The sequence below is a fragment of the Petromyzon marinus genome, unplaced genomic scaffold, assembly GCF_048934315.1.
Source record: "Petromyzon marinus isolate PM22_M1 ecotype Great Lakes invasive population unplaced genomic scaffold, UKy_Petmar_22M1.pri1.0 PM_G_Scaffold_30, whole genome shotgun sequence".
Taxonomy (NCBI): Eukaryota; Metazoa; Chordata; class Hyperoartia; order Petromyzontiformes; family Petromyzontidae; genus Petromyzon; species Petromyzon marinus.
This window is the reverse complement of record NW_027422873.1, coordinates 680,047-700,514: the sequence shown is the minus strand read 5'-3', so window position 1 is coordinate 700,514 and position 20,468 is coordinate 680,047. Positions and strand designations below refer to the sequence as shown.

General features: G+C 51.5%; 2 long non-coding RNA genes across 2 annotated transcripts; both read left to right on the top strand.

Annotated features, from left to right (window-relative positions):
- Positions 1-450: 450 nt before the first annotated feature.
- Positions 451-1,781, top strand: LOC142915388 (uncharacterized). Its single transcript, XR_012935914.1, has 2 exons — positions 451-541; positions 1,635-1,781. It is a non-coding gene; the product is annotated as an uncharacterized LOC142915388 (long non-coding RNA).
- Positions 1,782-18,453: 16,672 nt separating this feature from the next.
- LOC142915387 (uncharacterized) lies at positions 18,454-19,784 on the top strand. Its single transcript, XR_012935913.1, has 2 exons — positions 18,454-18,544; positions 19,638-19,784. It is a non-coding gene; the product is annotated as an uncharacterized LOC142915387 (long non-coding RNA).
- Positions 19,785-20,468: the final 684 nt, after the last annotated feature.

The window sequence follows — 20,468 nt, the reverse complement described above, 5'->3', positions numbered from 1 at the left end:
ACCACCACCACCACCACCCCAGCCGCCCACACCTCCAGCACCACCACCACCCCAGCCGCCCACACCTCCTGCACCACCACCACCACCCCAGCCGCCCACATCTCCTGCACCACCACCACCCCAGCCGCCCACACCTCCTGCACCACCACCACCCCGGCTGCCCCCCCTAACATCACGGCCCCCCCTTCCACCGCAGCGCCGGCGGCCCCCCCCTCGCGGCCGCGGCTCGTGACGCCGGTGCGCTGCTCGGCGCGGATCCACGCGTCGGGGGGGGCGGTGGGGGGGCGACCCCCCCGGGGAGGGCCCTGAGGGACGGCGACACGGTGGGAGGCATTGCGGAGCTGCTGCTGGCAGCGGCCTACGAGGAGGAGGCGGACGAGGTGGTGGTGCAGGAGGGCGCTGCTGGCAGGGGAGGGAGGGGGGGGGGGAGTGGCGGCGTCACCGCACGAGGTTCCTGCTGAGGGCCAATGCGGCGCTGGGGGACGACGCCCCCCAGCAGCAGCAGTTCGGGCTACTGGGGGGCCGGGCGGTGAGCGGAGGGGTGAGTGAGATGAGTGGAGGGGTGAGCGGAGGGGTGAGTGGAGGGGTGAGCGGAGGGGTGAGCGGAGGGGTGAGTGAGATGAGTGGAGGGGTGAGCGGAGGGGTGAGTGGAGGGGTGAGCGGAGGGGTGAGCGGAGGGGTGAGTGAGATGAGTGGAGGGGTGAGCGGAGGGGTGAGTGGAGGGGTGAGTGAGATGAGTGGAGGGGTGAGTGGAGGGGTGAGCGGAGGGGTGAGTGGAGGGGTGAGTGAGATGAGTGGAGGGGTGAGCGGAGGGGTGAGTGGAGGGGTGAGTGAGATGAGTGGAGGGGTGAGTGGAGGGGTGAGCGGAGGGGTGAGTGGAGGGGTGAGTGAGATGAGTGGAGGGGTGAGTGGAGGGGTGAGCGGAGGGGTGAGTGGAGGGGTGAGTGAGATGAGTGGAGAGGTGAGTGGGTGACTGGGTGAGATGAGTGGAGGGGTGAGTGAGATGAGTGGAGGGGTGAGTGGGTGACTGGGTGAGATGAGTGGAGGGGTGAGTGAGATGAGTGGAGGGGTGAGTGAGATGAGTGGAGGGGTGAGTGAGATGAGTGGAGGGGTGAGTGGGGTGAGTGGGTGACTGGGTGAGTGAGATGAGTGGAGGGGTGAGTGAGATGAGTGGAGGGGTGAGTGGGGTGAGTGGAGGGGTGAGTGGAGGGGTGAGTGGTGGGGTGAGTGGGTGATTGGGTGAGTGAGATGAGTGGAGGGGTGAGTGGGTGAGTGGGTGACTGGGTGAGTGAGATGAGTGGAGGGATGAGAGGGGTGAGTGGAGGGGTCAGTGAGATGAGTGAAGGGGTGAGTGGGGTGAGTAGAGGGGTGAGTGGGTGACTGGGTGAGTGAGATGAGTGGATGGGTGAGTGGGGTGAGTGGAGGGGTGAGTGGAGGGGTGAGTGGGTGACTGGGTGAGTGAGATGAGTGGAGGGGTGAGTGAGATGAATGGAGGGGTGAGTGAGATGAGTGGAGGGGTGAGTGGAGGGGTGAGTGGGGTGACTGGGTGAGTGAGATGAGTGGAGGAGGGGAATGTTTCTGCAGCTGGCTGATAGACTGTGATGCTGTCCACCCCCCTATCCCCCCCCCCCCAGATTGCCCTACAGTGCTGCCCTTAATTGCTACTCCCAACAGAACTTGCCCCAAAAGTGTGCTGAGGCTACTGGGGGGTGCCTTTGTCTTTGTATAGGCTGCCTGTCCTCCTCGCATCGCGTGTCACCCAATAAAGCAGAGGCCACGTGGTTTGCTGTGCGTTTCAAGCTTTATTATCCAGCCACTCCGAGCGTAGCTGCCGTCACTACACACGCCACGTGATGGGGGCACGGCCACGCCCACTGGTGGGGCACGGCCACGCCCACTAGTGGGGCCCCTCGGTGCGAGGGTTTCCCGACATTCAATTGCTGACCAGGATCGGAGGTCAGAATGAAACTGATGTTTATTTCTGCATTCACAAACGATGAGGATCATCAACCTCGTCAACCTCATCATCTTCCCCTAGGAGGGAGCTCGAGAGCGATGGGTGACAGGGTGAGCTCGGAGCGACCCCACAAACTTTCACCACTTTTGCTCGACTCACCATTACCGCCACCACATGGACAAACCCGCACGCACACAACAATATTTACACGCCGCAAGACAAAGGTCCACCACCACCACCACCCCCCCCCCCTCTCTATCTCGCTCCCCCTACCCCATAGCTTGGAACAGACTGGCGAGCGACGTTTAGCGTCGTAGGCGGGCAGGGGGGCGCCCAGTAATCATCGCCAGCACCCGCAGCCACCTTAATCTCCCCTGTGGCGATGTTTACGATACGCACGGCGTGAAAGAAGTTCGACACGCACCACACGGCCGCCACCACTACCGCCATCACTACCACCACCGCGCGTCACTGTAGACACACACAGACACAGACACACGCAGACACATAGACACGCACAGAGACACATAGACACAGACATAGACAAACACACAAAGACAGACACACGCAGAGATATATAGACACAGACACACACAAGACACATAGACACACGCAGAGACACAGACACACAGAGACACATAGGCACACGCAGAGACACAGACACACACGCAGAGACACATAGACACACACAAAGACACAGACACACGCAGAGATACATAGACACAGACACACACAAGACACATAGACACACGCAGAGACACAGACACACAGAGACACAGGCACATGCAGAGACACACAGACACACACGCAGAGACACATAGACACACACACACAAAGACACAGACACACGCAGAGATACATAGACACAGACACACACAAGACACAGACACACGCAGAGACAGACACACACAGAGACACAGGCACATGCAGAGACACACAGACACACGCAGAGACACAGACACACACAAACAGACATACAGACACATAGACACACACACAGAGACACAGACACATATAGACAGGCGTGTCTGTGTGTCTGCCAGGATAAGTAAAAAAAGGTGTCGTCTATCGACTTGGAAATAATCCCACGGGAACGCTGTCTCGAGAAAGAGATGACCGATAAAAGTGTTTTGAAGTTATATCCGTTGACTTGAGAGCCGAATAAATCCTGTGTTCTTCACACATTGAGTCTCATCATCGTTTTTCTTTTCTTACCTATAAAAGGCATTTTTTTTCTGTGTGTCTGTCCGTCTGTCTCTATGTGGACGCACACTTGCTCGTGAACCGTGGAGTTTACGTTTAAAAAAAGTAGCCGGGTACCACGCCGCAAGCCCCGTGGTGAGCCAGCACCATTCCGTTTTCCCATCCGTAAACTTTAAAATTGTTAAATTAACAATTTATTGCTATTTCGCAGTATTTAAGTATTTCCTTGCTCCGCTAAAGCTGCCCGGGGGTTGCCCCTAGCAATGCTCGCGCGTCATCGGTGGATGGTGGGGGGGGATTTCTCATTCGCGTTCAAAATGGTTTTACTTAACTTGATTCCTCTGTTTGTCGTGGTCAAATGTTGTGATATAAATTTTGTCCACTTCCCGCCGTCCAATCAATTCCACATTTTGCACACGGTACTCTCGCTGTGTCCCCTATTGTGTCGGTGTTAGTTCCCCCTACTTTGGTGTCTGTGTATACATCTGGGGTTATGTGTTTCCCCTCTCTCGTAAATTTAGCTCTTCTGTACCTGATGATGGCTGCTTGTGTTGCAACCGAAACGTCGTACGCTATTATGTTATTTTATTATTTCTTATGTATACGTGACTTTACCGAAAAAAACAAAGATTAATTCCTGCAGTCACAAAAGCTTCGAACCAAGTTTAGTTCTAAAGAAATAAATTTTAAATCCAGATGATTTAAAAGCGCATAGCTCCAGTGGCTTCCTAATATCGGAAGGAAGAGCGTTCCAGACGGCCGCGGCAGTGTATCTGAAAGCGTGCGATGCGGTGGCTGTCTTTGTTCGATGGCCAATCAAAACGTTGCGTTGCTACGTTTGATTTTATATATGGTAGGTTAAATTCGTGGCAATATCCTCAAATAACATTAACATGAAATGTTATAAACATGTTGAACTATCAAACATATGCGCCGTTTCAATTGTTTACTGCTTGTGACATTTGAATCAACAACGATATAACGCACGCAGCTTTTTAGCCTGTCTAATCGTGGGTCGGGTCGGGCGTGCGATTGATGTCTCTGGTCTGGCGGGCATAGACCACGTGCAGCGAAACGCCGTACACTCAGTGGTCACCACCTGGCTAGCTACACTAGTCACGTGATAACTAGTGTAGCTAGCCTGGTGATCACGACCTGGCTAGCTACACCAGTCACGTGGTAACTAGTGTAGCTAGCCTGGTGGTCATCACCTGGATAGATACACTAGTCACGTGGTAACTAGTGTAGCTAGCCTGGTGGTCACCACCTAGCTAGCTACACTAGTCACGTGGTAACTAGTGTAGCTAGCCTGGTGGTCACCACCTGGCTAGCTACACTAGTCACGTGGTACCTAGTGTAGCTAGCCTGGTGGTCATCACCTGGCTAGATACACTAGTCACGTGATAACTAGTGTAGCTAGCCTGTTGGTCACCACCTGGCTAGCTACACTAGTCACGTGATAACTAGTGTAGCTAGCCTGGTGGTCACCAACTGGCTAGGTACACTAGTCACATGGTCACCACCTGGCTAGCTACACTAGTCACGTGGTAACTAGTGTAGCTAGCCTGGTGGTCACCACCTGGCTAGCTACACTAGTCACGTGATAACTAGTGTAGCTAGCCTGGTGGTCACCACCTGGCTAGGTACACTAGTCACATGGTCACCACCTGGCTAGCTACACTAGTCACGTGGTAACTAGTGTAGCTAGCCTGGTGGTCACCACCTGGCTAGCTACACTAGTCACGTGTCTCTGGTCTGGCGGGCACAGACCACGTGCAGCGAGACGCCGTACACTCAGTGTTGCTGTGCTACATCAGTTATAGTTTTTATTTTCCGCCAACAAACCGCGTCAAATATATCCTCAGCTATCAACAACAAATTAAATACGTCATTTTATATTTTCCTCTCTCTCGAAAAACGAACCGTATTCCAAATGTGCACACAATACACATTCGCGAAAATCAAACACGCATGAACAAATCTGAAATATTGCAACAAATATCGTGACACACCGCAATGATTTGACCGACAAGTCTTGTGGGGGGGGGGGGACCTCCCTTGCAGTTTGCAGCGGCACGGCTGAGACGCTTGACTGAGAGGTACTCACTTGATGACTCCCACTAGCAAAGAAACCTCGTGTGCAATGTCTCTGAAGCATCGTGAATGAACGTAGCGTTAGCCCGGCCAACAAAAGACGCAGATCCCCCCCCGTGGTAACCTTTAACAGACTGTTGGGGCAAGTGCCCGTTAGCGAGCACCTCGGAAGCAGAATGTTTATTTGTACTGGAGAAATCCGATGAGCTATGAAGCTCTTTTTCACAGATGTCCAGTAGGCGCACGGGGTAAGAACGTTAAAACAACACAAAGTAGAACACGTGATGGTAGTGCAAAGTACAACAATGGTAAATAAATCGCCCAAACACACGCACGCAACTAAACCATCCCCGTCCTACCAGGCAAAGCCCACTGAGGTGCTATTCACTCATTTTACAGAAGCGATTTGGCCTATGAGGGTCGACTGACTGAGATGACTGGCCAATGCACCGCCTTTGCTCCCCACTACACACACACAGTGTGTGCGTGTGTGTGTACGTACACACTGTGTGTGTGTGTAGTGGGGGGCAAAGGCGGTGCATTGGCCAGTCATCTCAGTCAGTCGACCCTCATAGGCCAAATCACACTGTGTACGTAGACACACACATACACACTGTGTGTATACACACAGACAGTGTGTACGTACACAGTGTGTACACACACAGTGTGTACGTACACACACACAGTGTGTACACACACACACTGTACACACAATAATGTCAACGTTGTTGTTGCTGAGTTCACGCACCCAAGGGAGGGGGCAATGGAAAATGAATCTAAATCAACTTAAACTCCATCCCCGCTCTGTGACGTCACCACTCAGCAGACCTCATCGGCATGAAGTGCCAGCGGGAGGTATACCTCGCTAGTGACGTCATGTCACCAAGGCATCCACACTCCCCCAACCCCCGTCCACGGCGCTCTTGAGCGTGACGTCACCTCCGCTCAGATCACTGCCGATATCGTTCCAGTGGCAATCCTTATTTGGGCAAAGCTACGCCCAGTGACTGGCGAATCATTAACATAATGTGTCCGAAATTTTGATTTAAAGCTTTCGTGACTGCAGTAATTCATATTCTTAGTTTTTTCGGTAAAGTCACGTTGAAGAGAAACAACAAAATAACAAAATATATATAAAACAATAAAAAATTCTCACGACGTTTCGACCATAACTCAAACGGTCATCATCAGGTGTGTCGGTTTGCATAAATTTATTTTGAAAAGGCATATTTATTTATTTATATAAAAAATATAACGTTTGCGTCACGCGCAGCGATTGGCAGTTTGCCCAGGACTAGTCCATCTATTTTTTTAAAACAGGGGGGAGACGAAATTTGTTTTTATGTATGCTGTCTGAAAGCCACTGTAAGCGTGAACAATCAATCAAGAACTGAAATGATTTATCAAATCTTTCCAATGATTGCTAAGATAGAATCCATCTTCTCGGTTGAAATTGTCTCTGTGCTTGTATATGTGGATAGCCTCATGAACGAATCTCTCATGGAAGCCAGATGGCTTACAAAGAACCTCCGTCTTGGAAAAGTCAATGGCATGTGAGCCTACTGAATTAGAACAATGACCTTAAACACGGTAGGACCAACACCTCGGCCGTAGCAGATCATTGTTCTAATTCAGTAGGCTCACATGCCATTGACTTTTCCAAGACGGAGGTTCTTTGTAAGCCATCTGGCTTCCATGAGAGATTCGTTCATGAGGCTATCCACATATACAAGCACAGAGACAATTTCAACCGAGAAGATGGATTCTATCTTAGCAATCATTGGAAAGATTTGATAAATCATTTCAGTTCTTGATTGATTGTTCACGCTTACAGTGGCTTTCAGACAGCATACATAAAAACAAATTTCGTCTCCCCCCTCCTCTTTTCAAAAAATAGATGGACTAGTCCTGGGCAAACTGCCAATCGCTGCGCGTGACGCAAACGTTATTTTTTATATATATATAAATAAATAAATATGCCGTTTTCTAAATAAATTTATGCAAACCGACACACCTGATGATGACCGTTTGAGTTATGGTCGAAACGTCGTGAGAATTTTTTATTGTTTTATATATATTTTGTTGTTTCTCTTCAACGTGACTTTACCGAAAAAACTAAGAATATAATGTATCCGTTAAAGCCTTCGGGTTCAGCAGCCACGCCCCATCCCCTGACGTATGGCCAGTGAACATTAACATAATTTATTCAGTAACAGAGCCGCTCATTATGGGAGGGGCGTGTCTCTTACCCCGGAAGTGACGTCATGTTACCTGCTGACCCGCGTGATGTCGCGAGGTAACAGGAGGCTGCCGATCCGCGCTTGCACTGAAATCCGAGGTGAGAAATTCTCATGGTGGTGGTGGTGGTTGTTGTTGTTTACCAAGGTAGAGCCTCTCTCTCTCGTAGGGATGTCAGTTGAGTAGCAGCGAGCATGGGAATCGATGTCCAGGTTGGAACTTTATAACGCGGGGCCTAGCCACGCGGGGCCTTGCCTCCTGCCCTCGCCTGATTGCATTTACTTTAATTATCTCGCTTAAGTTTAATTTGTCTTCACCCGGCTCGCCACTTTGTAACTTTGTTTTATTGTAAATATTCACGCAGTTTTTTTTTATTTTTTTCACCAGGCCAAGCCTACTTGAGCTGCTATACCGCTCTTGTTATCAGAAGCGACCTGCCCACAACAACACAAGGTGAGGCTTTGTCAACGTGTGTGAATGTTTTGACTTAAAACTTTGGTGACTGCAGGAATTAATATTCTTGGTTCTTTCGGTAAAGTCACGTAGATAGAAAATAAAATGAAAATAACAAAAAAATGTAAATAAAGCAAAAAAACTCACGTCGTTTTGATCGCAACACAAGTGGTCTTTATTTAATGTAATTGTATTATCTGTTATTGTTATTTTCTATCTACGTAACTTTACTGAAAGAAACAAGAATACGTGTGTCAATGTCTATCGGTCAAAGACGCTAAACGGAGTGACACAAACTCCAAATATACAGCAGGCGTCAGGGTCGGGATCGAACCCACGACTTCCTGTATACCAGGTGAGGTAGTTAACATCTCACCACGGAGAGAGACACGCAAACTCCAGTTAGCCTCGGCTGTGTTCGTTGATCCTCAATTAATTACTTGGTGCAGTGAGGAAGCATTCATGCCAAGCAGATGAAGGTGGCCAGGCGTGATTCTAGACACGCCACCGCCTGTTTACCCAGTGACAGTGTACAGTTTGTGTTTGCAGTAACGTCTATTAAATCTGTTGAACACGGAGGTTATCTCATAACAATAGTTTACTTTTGTTTTCCTCTGGAACTCTTTATACGAATGGAAACAGGAAGTTAACACAGCACGCACATGCAGCTGAAATCGGAACTGTTCATCCCAGCATTCAAGGACATCTGAGCCTGGATTCACACCTCTAAGTTGCGATTGAACGTTAATTTATGAATTTCTGCATAACACAAATAGTATTGTTTTCAACACCTTTTGCTATGTGAGCTGAATTTAGCTCTGATAAATATTCCTTTTGTAGCCAGACAGCTGAAATTGTGTCCTCGGAGTTTTGGGTGAACATTCATTTTGAAGATACGAGGGCTTCCAGGCATATTTATGACCATTTGCCCTCTCATTGTGTGCCATAACAGCCCGTGTGATGAATTTGGGAAACGTTTTTACTACATCATGAATATATGAATGTAGACGTGTAAGTCACATGTGACTATATATGCATTCCTCTGTGCCTCGATACTGACGTGTAGATGGTGTGGATATTATTTTTTTCTGTCTGCAGCTGACGCTTCCTCTGACGCTTCCTCCGCAGAATTGGTCTGATGGAGCAAATGCGCTTAGCACAGCTCGGTATGACAAGTCAACAATGCGACCAGCGTGCATACAGCACGGATCGGCCTGGAAATTTGACACAGCACCAGAGAACTCGCACAGGAGAGAAACCCTTCAAGTGCACTGTGTGTGGGAAGGCATTTTCACAGTCATCAAATCTGCAAACACACCAGAGAACACACACGGGAGAGAAACCGTTCAAGTGCAGTGTGTGTGGGATGGCGTTTGCACAGTCCCCACATCTTAAAGAACACCAGAGAACACACACGGGAGAGAAACCCTTCAAGTGCAGTGTGTGTGGGAAGTCATTTTCACAGTCATCAAATCTGCAAAGACACCAGAGAACACACACGGGAGTGAAACCCTTCAGGTGCACGATGTGCGGGAAGGCGTTTGCACATTCATCAAGTCTGCAAAGACACCAGAGAACACACACGGGAGAGAAACCATTCAAGTGCAGTGTGTGTGGGAAGGCATTTTCACAGTCAACTGCTCTTAAAAAACACCAGAGAACACACACAGGAGAGAAACCATTCAAGTGCACTGTGTGTGGGAAGGCGTTTGCACGTTCATCTGTTCTTAAAAAACACCAGAGAATACACACAGGAGAGAAACCCTTCAGGTGCTTTTTGTGTGGGATGATGTTTGCACATTCATCACATCTTAAAGTACACCTGAGAACACACACGGGAGAGAAACCCTTCAAGTGCACTCTGTGCGGGAAGGCGTTTTCACAGTCACCACATCTTAAAGTACACCAGAGAACACACACGGGAGAGAAACTCTTCAGGTGCAGTGTGTGTGGGAAGGCATTTTCACGGTCATCTGTTGTTAAACAACACCAGAGAACACACACAGGAGAGAAACCCTTCAAGTGCAGTGTGTGTGGGAAGGCGTTTGCACAGTCATCTCCTCTTGTAACACACCAGAGAACACACACGGGAGAGAAACCCTTCAGGTGCACTCTGCAGGAAGGCGTTTGCACATTCATAAAATCTTCAAGTACACCAGAGAACACGGAAGCATCAGAAGATCTGCAAGGAGTGGAGTCTGAAATCAGCTTGTGAAAGTCAAAGTGCCACTATAAGCCCATCCCTCATGAAACACGAACAGGAAGAAAATCCCAGCTTGGACACTTTTCAAGGTATCAAGGTGAAATATGAAGAGGTGATGGTAAAGAGGGAAGAAGTGATGGTGAAGAGGGAAGAAGTGATGGTGAATAGCGAAGAAGTGAAGGTGAAATGTGAAGATAAAGATTCAACTCCCATGTGCTAGGGACCTCCCCTAATGATGATACTACTGATAATGATGATACTACTACTGATTATGCTACTACTGATAATGATGATACTACTACTAATGATGATACTACTGGTAATGATGATACTACTACTGATTATGCTACTACTGATAATGATGATACTACTACTGATGATGATACTACTGATGATGATGATACTACTACTGATTATGCTACTACTGATAATGATGACACTACTACTAATGATGATACTACTGATAATGATGATGATACTACTACTGATTATGCTACTATTTTAATTTCAAGCTTTCGTGACTGCAGGAATCCACACTCTTTGGTTCTGTCGGTAAAGTCGTCACGTGGTAGGTAGAAACATAACAGATCACGTGACGTTTCGATCGCAACACAACAAGCAATCGTCATCAGGTGGGACAACGACAGCGAGAAACAAAGTGCTGAAGTAGTGGGCGAGAGATCTGCCGTGGGACCAAGTTCTAGAGTAGGAGCCCTCGGCTGGTGTGTCTCGCTGTGGCTGTCCCACCTGATGACGATTGTTTGCTGTGTTGCGATCGAAAAGTCACGTGATCTGTTATGTTTCTGCCTACCACGTGATTACTTGACCGAAAGAAGAGTGTGGATACTACTATGACTGATGATGATGCTGCTACCACAGACTCGTCACACAGACTCACCACACAGAGACCCATAGACTCACCACACAGAGACCCATAGACTCACCACACAGAGACCCATAGACTCATCACACAGAGACCCATAGACTCATCACAGAGACCCATAAACCCACCACACAGAGACCCATAGACTCACCACACACAGAGACACATAGACTCACCACATAGAGACCCACAGACTCACCACACAGAGACACATAGACTCACCACACAAAGACCCATAGACTCATCACACAGAGACCCATAGACTCACCACACAGAGACCCATAGACTCACCACACACAGAGACACATAGACTCACCACATAGAGACCCATAGTCTCACCACACAGAGACCCATAGACTCATCACACAGAGACCCACAGACTCGTCACACAGAGACCCATAGACTCATCACACAGAGACCCACAGACTCGTCACACAGAGACCCACAGACTCATCACACAGAGACCCACAGACTCATCACACAGAGACCCATAGACTCATCACACAGAGACCCATAGACTCATCACGCAGAGACCCATAGACTCATCATGCAGAGACCCATAGACTCATCACAGAGACCCATAAACTCACCACACAGAGACCCATAGACTCATCACAGAGACCCATAAACCCAGCACACACACACCACTCACTCACCACAGTCACCACACACACCACACACAGCACACACTCACCACCACCACTCACCTCCCTCACCCTCCGTGCCAGGGTCTGGTAGTTGCCAGGTCCATCTCTCAGTCCGTGGACTATCACCACAGGCCGCCTCACACCACTACTCACACCACTACTACCACCACTAGTACCACCACTACTACTACCACTACTACTACCACTACTACCACCACTACTCACACCACCACCACTACTCATCACAAGACTCTTCATTCTACTCATCATTCCCTCACCACCTCCTTCATTCGCTCCTCCTCCTTCCCTCGCCACCGCTGCGAGCGAAGGAACGAACGGAAGCAACAACAACAACAACGCAGCCACCACCACCACCACACTGGCCCCTGACGTTCTCTCATTTCATTCCTTCCCATGTTCCTCCTTGTTTCCTTCCCCCTCCCTCCTTCCTTCCCCCTCCGTTCCCTCGTTCCTCCTTCTTTCGTTCCCTCCCTTCCTCCTTCCCCTGTCCCTCCTTCCCTCCTGCTTTCGTTCCCTCGTCGACTCGCTAAGAATGAAAGATAAATTATCCAGGCGGAGCGAGGCGGCCGCTGTCAAAGAACAAACTGCGGAAGTCGACTCCAGGTGGGGCGGGGCTGTCGATGTTCATTGTATGACGTCATTAACACTCGAGCGGGGGCGGGGCTGTCGATGTTCATTGTATGACGTCATTAACACTCGAGTGGGGGGTGTCGATAGTAATTGCATGACGTCATTAACACTCGAGCGGGGCTGTCGATGTTCATTGTATGACGTCATTATCACTCGAGCCGGAGGGTGGGGTGTCGATAGTAATTGCATAACGTCATTAATCCGCGCTCGGAAGGGTTGGGGTCAATGTTTATGTACGGGCGTCATGACGTCGCCTTTAGTAGAGGGAGTCTCAATGTTTATTGACAGGGGTCATGACGTCATGTTTAGTAGGGGAGGTTTCAATGCTCGGAGAGTCGTGACGTCATTAAGCCCGACTCAATGTGTGGACGGCCGTGGCGTCATTCTAGGTAGTAGGGGAGGTGCCGCTGCTGGCTGTGTAACGTCACGAAGCCATCTTGGTAAGTGGTGAGTCCCAATGTTAATTACCTTGCAGAGGCCATCCTGGTGAATCACAATGTGAATTAGGTTGGAGAGGCCATCTTGGTAAGGGGTGAGTCCCAATGTTAATTAGTTTGTAGAGGCCATCTTGGTAAGTGGTGAGTCCCAATGTTATTTACCTTGCAGAGGCCATCCTGGTGAATCACAATGTTAATTAGCTTGGAGAGGCCATCTTGGTAAGGGGTGAGTCCCAATGTTAATGAGTTTGTAGAGGCCATCTTGGTAAGTGGTGAGTCCCAATGTTATTTACCTTGCAGAGGCCATCCTGGTGAATCACAATGTTAATTAGTTTGGAGAGGCCATCTTGGTAAGGGGTGAGTCCCAATGTTAATGAGTTTGTAGAGGCCATCTTGGTAAGTGGTGAGTCCCAATGTTAATTACCTTGCAGAGGCCATCCTGGTGAATCAAAATGTTAATTAGCTTGGAGAGGCCATCTTAGTAAGGGGTGAGTCCCAATGTTAATTAGCTTGTAGAGACCATCTTGGTAAGGGGTGATTCCCAATGTTAATTAGCTTGTAGAGGCCATCTTGGTATTTGAGTGAGTCCCAATGTTAATTAGCTTGGAGAGGACATCTTAGTAAGGGGTGAGTCTCAATGTAATGAGTTTGTAGAGGCCATCTTGGTAAGTGGTGAGTCCCAATGTTAATTAGCTTGGAGAGGCCATCTTGGTAAGGGGTGAGTCCCAATGTTAATTAGCTTGGAGAGGCCATATTGGTAAGGGGTGAGTCCCAATGTTAATTAGCTTGAGAGGCCATAGATTCATCACACAAAGATCCATAGAATAATCACACAGAGACCCATAGAATCGTCACACGAAGACCCATAGACTCATCACACAGAGACCCATAGACTCATCACACAGAGACCCATAGACTCATCACACAGAGACCCATAGACTCATCACACAGAGACCCATAAACCCAGCACACACCACACACTCACCAAACACAGCACACACACCACTCACCACACACTCACCACCCTCACCCCACACTCACCACACTCACCACCACCACTCACCTCCCTCACCCTCCGTGCCAGGGTCTGGTAGTTGCCAGGTCCATCTCTTAGTCCGTGGACTATCACCGCAGACCGCCTCACACCACTACTCACACCACTACCACCACTACTACCAGCACTACTACCGCTAGTACCACTACTACTACTAGTACCACCACCACTACCACCACTACTACCACTAGTATCACCACTACTACCACCACCACTACTACCACTAGTACCACTACTACTACCACCACTACTACTACCACTTGTACCACCACTACTACCACCACTACTACTACTCACACTACTACCACCACTACTACTACTACTCACACTACCACCACCACTGCTACTCACACTACCACCACTACTACTCACACCACCACCACCATCACTACTACTAATCACACCACTACTACTCACACTACCACCACTACTACTCACACCACTACTAATCACACCACCACCACTACTACTCACACCACCACCACTACTAATCACACCACCACCACTACTACTCACACCATCACCACTACTACTAATCACACCACCACTACTCACACTTCCACTACTACTAATCACACCACCACTACTACTAATCACACCACCACTACTACTCACACCACCACCACTACTAATCACACTACCACCACTACTCACACTACTACTACTCACACCACCACTGCTACTCACACCACCACCACTATTAATCACACTACCACTACTCACACTACTAATACTACTACTACTCACACTACTACTACTCACACTACCACCACTAATCACACTACCACCACCACTACTAATCACACTACCACCACCACTACTCACACTACCACCACCACTAATCACACTACCACCACCACTACTACTCATCACACTACCACCACCACTACTCACACTACCACTGCTACTCACACCACCACCACTACTCACACCACCACCACTACTCACACTACTACCACCACCACTACTCACACTACCACCACCACCACTACTCATCACAAGACTCTTCATTCTACTCATCATTCCCTCGCCACCTTCATTCGCTCCTTTTTTTTCAACTGTAATTGGTCTTTATTTGGAACAAATGAAAATAAAAAGCGGGAGACAATAAATGCACATTTGGAAGTATAATTGTATGAATGAGAAGTTGCCACATCAGGGAAGAGAGAAAGAGTGAGTTGGCTGGGCTGGTAAAGGAGGGAGGACAAAACAAACCCAACAAAATATTAATCCATTACGCAAGCGCGTTGTTAACAAATACATCGATTAAAGATTTGCACCATCGTACAGGTACGTATTCCAATATTTGTGCTTTAGACAACAAATATGTACCAATGCATTCAACTCGGCCGCACAGCAAGAAGCAGACCGCCATATTTCTTGGCGCGCTGCCTCTGTACCTAGCCTGGCACAGCAGTCAACCCATGGCACCTGCTGGGTCTGTCCCGTGACCTGTACCTAGCCTGGCACAGCAGTCAACCCATGGCACTTGCTGGGTCTGTCCCGTGAACTGTACCTAGCCTGGCACAGCAGTCAACCCATGGCACCTGCTGGGTCTGTCTCGTGACCTGCACCTAGCCTGGCACAGCAGGCAACCCATGGCACCTGCTGGGTCTGTCCCGTGACCTGCACCTAGCCTGGCACAGCAGGCAACCCATGGCACCTGCTGGGTCTGTCCCGTGACCTGTACCTAGCCTGGCACAGCAGTCAACCCATGGCACCTGCTGGGTCTGTCCCATGACCTGTACCTAGCCTGGCACAGCAGTCAACCCATGGCACCTGCTGGGTCTGTCCCGTGACCTGCACCTAGCCTGGCACAGCAGTCAACCTATGGCGCCTGCTGGGTCTGTCCCGTGACCTGCACCTAGCCTGGCACAGCAGTCAACCCATGGCACCTGCTGGGTCTGTCCCGTGACCTGCACCTAGCCTGGCACAGCAGGCAACCCATGGCACCTGCTGGGTCTGTCCCGTGACCTGCACCTAGCCTGGCACAGCAGGCAACCCATGGCACCTGCTGGGTCTGTCCCGTGACCTGTACCTAGCCTGGCACAGCAGTCAACCCATGGCACCTGCTGGGTCTGTCCTGTGACCTGCACCTAGCCTGGCACAGCAGGCAACCCATGGCACCTGCTGGTTCTGTCCCGTGACCTGTACCTAGCCTGGCACAGCAGTCAACCCATGGCACCTGCTGGGTCTGTCCTGTGACCTGCACCTAGCCTGGCACAGCAGGCAACCCATGGCACCTGCTGGTTCTGTCCCGTGACCTGTACCTAGCCTGGCACAGCAGTCAACCCATGGCACCTGCTGGGTCTGTCCCGTGACCTGCACCTAGCCTGGCACAGCAGGCAACCCATGGCACCTGCAGGTTCTGTCCCGTGACCTGTACCTAGCCTGGCACAGCAGGCAACCCATGGCACCTGCTGGGTCTGTCCCGTGACCTGCACCTAGCCTGGCACAGTAGGCAACCCATGGCACCTGCTGGGTCTGTCCCGTGGCCTGTACCTAGCCTGGCACAGCAGTCAACCCATGGCACCTGCTGGGTCTGTCCCGTGACCTGTACCTAGCCTGGCACAGCAGTCAACCCATGGCACTTGCTGGGTCTGTCCCGTGACCTGTACCTAGCCTGGCACAGCAGTCAACCCATGGCACCTGCTGGGTCTGTCCCGTGACCTGCACCTAGCCTGGCACAGCAGTCAACCCATGGCACCTGCTGGGTCTGTCCCGTGACCTGCACCTAGCCTGGCACAGCAGTCAACTCATGGCACCTGCTGGGTCTGTTGTTGGAATCGAATCGATTCAAAGGCAACGTGCCGAGTGGGTGTTGGAATCGTATCGATTCAGAGGCAACGTGTCGGCGGGTGGGTGTTTGAATCGAATCGATTCAGAGGCAATGTGCAGGAGGGTGAATGTTGGAATCGAATCGATTCAGAGGCAATGTGCAGGCGGGATGGGTGTTGGAATCGAAAAACGTTTATTCGTGACTACGAATCGAATCGTCCATGAAAGTTTCAATGAAGCACGGGAACACAAACTGCCCCGAGACCCAATCAGCGGCGAGTTTTGTGTCGCTTAGATGCAGCCAATCAGAGATAAGAATACTCCCCTCCCTCTTCGGCCCACAGCCAATCAGATGCGAGCATCACCCCTCCCCCTGACCACCCCTCTCGGCCCACAACCAATCAAAGGCGAGCATTACCCCCTTCCCCTCACTCCCCCTCCCTCCTCGGCCCACAGCCAATCAAAGGCGAGCATCATCACCCCTCCCCTCACCTCCCTTGGGCCTACAGCCAATCAGAGGCGAGCATCACCCCTCCCGCAGCCATCGGAGGCGAGTTCAGGGGGCAAGGGTCGCGAAATTTCAGAATTTGTCGATGGCCGCCTCGAAGGCCTCCACTTAGGCTGCGACTTTAACCATTTAACTTTACGACTTTAAACATTAAAGTACAAATAAACAACGACTATACAACAGCTATACAGCGACGACTAAACAACAGCACAACAACGACTATACAACAGCTATACAACGACGACTAAACAACAGCACAACAACGACTATACAACAGCTATACAACGACGACTGAACAACAGCACAACAACGACTATACAACAGCTATACAACAACGACTATACAACAGCTATACAACGACGACTATACAACAGCTATACAACGACGACTAAACAACAGCACAACAACGACTATACAACAGCTATACAACGACGACTAAACAACAGCACAACCACGACTATACAACAGCTATACAACGACGACTAAACAACAGCACAACAACGACTATACAACAGCTATACAACGACGACTAAACAACAGCACAACAACGACTATACAACAGCTATACAACGACGACTAAACAACAGCACAACAACAACAACTTCTCCGGCGATGTCTACGATGGACAAAGAGAACTCGCGCGCCTCAGCTGCCCAAGGTTCGACTGCTTTTGAGCGCGACAATTTTTGTAATTTGTTTTAATTTATTTAAGTCGAAAAATGTTTTAAGTTTTTAATTTCATTCAGTCGAAAAAAATGTAAATTTAAAGTCGAACATTTTTTATTTAAAGCTTTCGTGACTGCAGCCGCCCACACCTCCTGCACCACCACCACCACCCCAGCTGCCCACACCTCCTGCACCACCACCACCACCCCAGCCGCCCACATCTCCTGCACCACCACCACCACCACCACCCCAGCCGCCCACACCTCCAGCACCACCACCACCCCAGCCGCCCACACCTCCTGCACCACCACCACCACCCCAGCCGCCCACATCTCCTGCACCACCACCACCCCAGCCGCCCACACCTCCTGCACCACCACCACCCCGGCTGCCCCCCCTAACATCACGGCCCCCCCTTCCACCGCAGCGCCGGCGGCCCCCCCCTCGCGGCCGCGGCTCGTGACGCCGGTGCGCTGCTCGGCGCGGATCCACGCGTCGGGGGGGGCGGTGGGGGGGCGACCCCCCCGGGGAGGGCCCTGAGGGACGGCGACACGGTGGGAGGCATTGCGGAGCTGCTGCTGGCAGCGGCCTACGAGGAGGAGGCGGACGAGGTGGTGGTGCAGGAGGGCGCTGCTGGCAGGGGAGGGAGGGGGGGGGGGAGTGGCGGCGTCACCGCACGAGGTTCCTGCTGAGGGCCAATGCGGCGCTGGGGGACGACGCCCCCCAGCAGCAGCAGTTCGGGCTACTGGGGGGCCGGGCGGTGAGCGGAGGGGTGAGTGAGATGAGTGGAGGGGTGAGCGGAGGGGTGAGTGGAGGGGTGAGCGGAGGGGTGAGCGGAGGGGTGAGTGAGATGAGTGGAGGGGTGAGCGGAGGGGTGAGTGGAGGGGTGAGCGGAGGGGTGAGCGGAGGGGTGAGTGAGATGAGTGGAGGGGTGAGCGGAGGGGTGAGTGGAGGGGTGAGTGAGATGAGTGGAGGGGTGAGTGGAGGGGTGAGCGGAGGGGTGAGTGGAGGGGTGAGTGAGATGAGTGGAGGGGTGAGCGGAGGGGTGAGTGGAGGGGTGAGTGAGATGAGTGGAGGGGTGAGTGGAGGGGTGAGCGGAGGGGTGAGTGGAGGGGTGAGTGAGATGAGTGGAGGGGTGAGTGGAGGGGTGAGCGGAGGGGTGAGTGGAGGGGTGAGTGAGATGAGTGGAGAGGTGAGTGGGTGACTGGGTGAGATGAGTGGAGGGGTGAGTGAGATGAGTGGAGGGGTGAGTGGGTGACTGGGTGAGATGAGTGGAGGGGTGAGTGAGATGAGTGGAGGGGTGAGTGAGATGAGTGGAGGGGTGAGTGAGATGAGTGGAGGGGTGAGTGGGGTGAGTGGGTGACTGGGTGAGTGAGATGAGTGGAGGGGTGAGTGAGATGAGTGGAGGGGTGAGTGGGGTGAGTGGAGGGGTGAGTGGAGGGGTGAGTGGTGGGGTGAGTGGGTGATTGGGTGAGTGAGATGAGTGGAGGGGTGAGTGGGTGAGTGGGTGACTGGGTGAGTGAGATGAGTGGAGGGATGAGAGGGGTGAGTGGAGGGGTCAGTGAGATGAGTGAAGGGGTGAGTGGGGTGAGTAGAGGGGTGAGTGGGTGACTGGGTGAGTGAGATGAGTGGATGGGTGAGTGGGGTGAGTGGAGGGGTGAGTGGAGGGGTGAGTGGGTGACTGGGTGAGTGAGATGAGTGGAGGGGTGAGTGAGATGAATGGAGGGGTGAGTGAGATGAGTGGAGGGGTGAGTGGAGGGGTGAGTGGGGTGACTGGGTGAGTGAGATGAGTGGAGGAGGGGAATGTTTCTGCAGCTGGCTGATAGACTGTGATGCTGTCCACCCCCCTATCCCCCCCCCCCCAGATTGCCCTACAGTGCTGCCCTTAATTGCTACTCCCAACAGAACTTGCCCCAAAAGTGTGCTGAGGCTACTGGGGGGTGCCTTTGTCTTTGTATAGGCTGCCTGTCCTCCTCGCATCGCGTGTCACCCAATAAAGCAGAGGCCACGTGGTTTGCTGTGCGTTTCAAGCTTTATTATCCAGCCACTCCGAGCGTAGCTGCCGTCACTACACACGCCACGTGATGGGGGCACGGCCACGCCCACTGGTGGGGCACGGCCACGCCCACTAGTGGGGCCCCTCGGTGCGAGGGTTTCCCGACATTCAATTGCTGACCAGGATCGGAGGTCAGAATGAAACTGATGTTTATTTCTGCATTCACAAACGATGAGGATCATCAACCTCGTCAACCTCATCATCTTCCCCTAGGAGGGAGCTCGAGAGCGATGGGTGACAGGGTGAGCTCGGAGCGACCCCACAAACTTTCACCACTTTTGCTCGACTCACCATTACCGCCACCACATGGACAAACCCGCACGCACACAACAATATTTACACGCCGCAAGACAAAGGTCCACCACCACCACCACCCCCCCCCCCTCTCTATCTCGCTCCCCCTACCCCATAGCTTGGAACAGACTGGCGAGCGACGTTTAGCGTCGTAGGCGGGCAGGGGGGCGCCCAGTAATCATCGCCAGCACCCGCAGCCACCTTAATCTCCCCTGTGGCGATGTTTACGATACGCACGGCGTGAAAGAAGTTCGACACGCACCACACGGCCGCCACCACTACCGCCATCACTACCACCACCGCGCGTCACTGTAGACACACACAGACACAGACACACGCAGACACA